This window comes from Misgurnus anguillicaudatus, chromosome 1 (genome assembly GCF_027580225.2).
Source record: "Misgurnus anguillicaudatus chromosome 1, ASM2758022v2, whole genome shotgun sequence".
In the NCBI taxonomy this organism is placed as follows: Eukaryota; Metazoa; Chordata; class Actinopteri; order Cypriniformes; family Cobitidae; genus Misgurnus; species Misgurnus anguillicaudatus.
Window position 1 is genome coordinate 28,055,721 of NC_073337.2, and position 4,023 is coordinate 28,059,743.

The window sequence follows — 4,023 nt, forward strand, 5'->3', positions numbered from 1 at the left end:
TAACCCTCCAGCTGGGTCACACCACGGTGGTGCATGGGAGCGCATGATACGGATGATCAGGAAGATCTTGTGTTCTGTGCTCCGTCAGCAAACCTTGGATGACGAAGGGTTCCATACCGTGCTCTGTGAGGCTGAAGCTATGCTTAACGATCGCCCCATTACAAGACTGTCAGAGGATCCCAATGATCTCGAGGCATTGACACCAAACCATCTGCTACTCCTTAAAGGAAAACCAGTTCTCCCACCAGGACTGTTTGATAAAAAAGATGTTTACGCAAGGAGAAGGTGGAAACAAACCCAATACATTTCTGATCTCTTTTGGAAGAGGTGGATCCGTGAGTACTTGCCGCTTTTACAGGAGCGTCAAAAATGGAACCAGGAGAAGAGGAGTTTTGTTCCTGGAGACCTGGTCATGATTGTGGACTCCACAGCTCCACGTGGGTCATGGATGCTAGGAAGAGTCCTGGAAACCTTCCCTGACAAAAGAGGTCTGGTACGTGTGGTTCGTTTGAAGACGAAGACAAATATCATTGAACGACCAATAACTAAAATATGCTTGCTTAATGAAGCTAAAGAATAATTGGTTCCTATTTCATGGAGGCTATATTATTGGTATCTATGGCTCTTTTTGATTTTGGTGTAATTGCTCTGCCAGACGCAATTAGGGGCTGGAGTGTATGAGCCATATTCATTTTGTATTCATTTGTATTATGTGATTTTGTCATGTGCCACTAGAGGGCGGTATGAGCTTTGTGGCTCAGCTGATCTCGGGTCAGCCCGGGTGATTTAACCTCAAGGAAATCCAGACACAGGTGTTGCGAATTTGGGAAGCAAACAGTTTTCGACTGTGCTTTGGTGTTTAGCTTGCTACAGGGAACAATAGGTTTTGTTGTTTTTGGTATGTATGATGAGTCAAGTTATTGCCGCTGTATGATATACATAAGGAAAATAAACTTGCTAGATAATATAATACGCAATTGTCTCAGTGTTGATTGGTGTAAGCTGCACGGGCACACGTCAAAACTTTATACACTCTATTTGCAACCAGTACTAGACTTTGTTAGGACATAGTCAGTACATGTATCTTTCTCCTTTTGTTAAATTTTTCATAATTAAAAGGCAGCACTTGTTCAACATCTTTATGTTGTCTGCATTCTGTAGAAACAGAAAGTGTGATTTTTTTTATGGTACTGCAGCCCTTGCCAATAACAATAATTGTTGGGAAATGCACACTATGAGCACCTCACCACACAAGTAGGGCTTTTTTATACTTAGGCCCAGTCCCATTTCTCTGTCTTGCCCCTACCCCTTGGTTTTGCACGTTCACGTGAGAGTAAGGCCCAATTGGGATGGCCCTTTCTCTCTCGTGAGCGTGCAGAACTGGGGGGTGGGGGTGGGACAGAGAAATGGGATTGGGCCTTATAATGCACTTATATCTCAGGCCTCTCTTCAATTGATCCTCACCCTGAAACCATTCATGAAACTTTATCTATCAACACCTAACACTGAGAATTAACCAGTGGTTTAAAATATCACATACTCCCAGTGTGTAACATGATGAATTGTGGCTCTATTACGCACACATAATTTGCCAAAACTATAAAATAGAAATGTTTCTTGTAAAGTCATGTAATATTGATTTGTCAATAATATGTTTAACATATCAACCTTTTACACAGTCCTTCCTTGTAGATGTCATGAATTCAAATGCTGTCCACCCATCAGTCTCTCAGTGACCTCTTGATTTTTTTCAAGACAAAGATTTTATCTGCAGAAATGAATCTGTGCTGCTGATAGATCTCTCCTCAGTGTCAGTCAACTTCAGTCTTATTTGGCAGCTAACATCATGAGATAAAACACTTCTAACAGCTGATTATGCTTAAATGCTTATAGACTACACTTACCTTTAAGTGTGTTTATTTTACCTGTTACTTTTTAGTCCACTCAAGTTGCTGCTTTTTAAATGTGCCCAAAAACCTGTTAAATTTTAAAATTATTTTTTTAAAATCATTCCTCAGCTAAATATTTATTGTTTAGATAACACAGTATATTATAAATAATAAAAACAAGTAAAGGGCAGTATGCCTTGTATAGGTTTAAAATGTATACATGGTATTCTAATAACTTACAGATTGTCTTTTTAAAATCTGTTATGTTTAAATAGTACAGTAATAAATACAGTTTATGCAGAATACAGGAAATTAAAAGCAAAAAGGGGAGACAAAAGTATCATGAGACGGGAATCGAACTCGGGTCGCAGAATGCACTGTTGAATTTAGTTACTGTTTTCATTTAGTTAGGCTACTGCATAAAAGTATTTAGTCCGTAAGGACTTCGCAGCCTTTTATATGGTTTTGTTAATTGCAACCAAATTATCATTTTTAGTCAGTAGTAAATTCTTCATAAATTTCTATCACAAATCACCGCTCTCTCTTTAACTTTAATCGATTTGATCCACGCCCGACCTATAAGGCTGCCTCGTTCAAAATAGTAGGACTGCGTAAACCTCAACTAACCGTCATGGAAATGATTTTAGCACTACTGGTACATTTGGTTAATTCAAGTCAGGTTTTTCATTTTAATCCTCGCTTTCCAAAGCGAGTTTTATGGAACAGCCCTCAGGTTATCAATAAATTAATCAAACAAACTTTATATATAAACAAACACAGCTGATAAACGAAACATCTGCATTGTACAATGTTGTTAACAGAAATTGTATTCGAATCAGTTCTGCTTAAATCTTCTCTAATATCTGTCTCATATTTCCTCAGGAGATTTACTTTACAAGACGAAGAGATAAAACATGAATATGACAAACTACTTTACAAGAAAAGACGGATTTGTAACAGTCAACAGTTCAGTTAGAGGAAAATCATGAGCACCTGAAACATCTTTACCTGACTGAAAAGAAACGATTAGATGAAGAAGAAGAAGAGGAGAGAAAGAAGAAGAGATGGAAAGAGAGAGCAGTAGATGAAGAGAAGAAACTCAAACACAACACCTGACATCTCTGCTGACCAAACTCATTCATGTCATGAAGCAGAAATCACAACACAATCTGAAAGATAAACCTCACAAAATTATGACCGTTTATTATCATCTGTTTTCATTTATATTATTTTAAAATTGTGTTTTGTGTTTTATTGTTGTGTAGCTTTATTAAATGAACACATAGAAGATAATGAGAAGATAAAGAAGGAGCTGAGATGATAAAGAGAGGTGAGGAGAGAAGAAACTGACCATAAAAACATCCAGTAGATGTGTGATATAACAAAGATATTACATTATAACAACACACAGACAGATTCATCACACAACTGCACAGAAATACACGTTATTAAGATGAAGTTGTGTTATTTGTTTTCTGTAGTTTCCTTAATCCTTTAATTTTATGATGAATCTTTTGTATCAGACACAAATCACTGATGTTTGATTTATTTTACCTGCAGGAATTCAAGACAAAACTCCAAGAAGAGTGAACTCGAGCTCAATCTACAGATGAATCTGTTACTGCAGAAGATCCAAACTCAACACAAATCATTCAATAGCAGTAAGACTCAAAACCCTCAGCTTTAAATTGTTTAAAACATTGTGATGTTGAAATGCACCTTCACACAAGAAACTGTGCTGTTTAGATGGCCGTTTAAATAAAACCACATTTATATACAGTATGATGCTCTCTGATATTTTATTTATACTCTTGTCCAACCAGACATAAAATATAAAGTACATTTGTAACTACTCTATAAAAGCAAAAAAATGTGATGTTCAATAAAAAACTATTTGAAATATCAATAAAACATCAGGCACTGTAACTTTAGTAGCAAAATTTGATCACTTATATGATTTTAAGCTGTAATATGATTTCATGACGTGAGACAGTGGGTGTGGTTAAGTCACACAGTCCCTCCCACTTTGTTTGGCTCCTCCCCCACATCATCATAATCTGTTGTGTAAAACAAAAGCACATTCATATTCTTTTATTAATTGTATGAAGCTTTTAAACTGAACTATTTAAATAGA

The 4,023-nt window shown here is 36.6% G+C and overlaps 1 long non-coding RNA gene across 1 annotated transcript; it reads left to right on the top strand.

Annotated features, from left to right (window-relative positions):
* Nucleotides 1-1,399: 1,399 nt before the first annotated feature.
* LOC141364976 (uncharacterized) lies at nucleotides 1,400-3,671 on the top strand. Its single transcript, XR_012370322.1, has 3 exons — nucleotides 1,400-1,910; nucleotides 2,772-3,219; nucleotides 3,450-3,671. It is a non-coding gene; the product is annotated as an uncharacterized lncRNA (long non-coding RNA).
* Nucleotides 3,672-4,023: the final 352 nt, after the last annotated feature.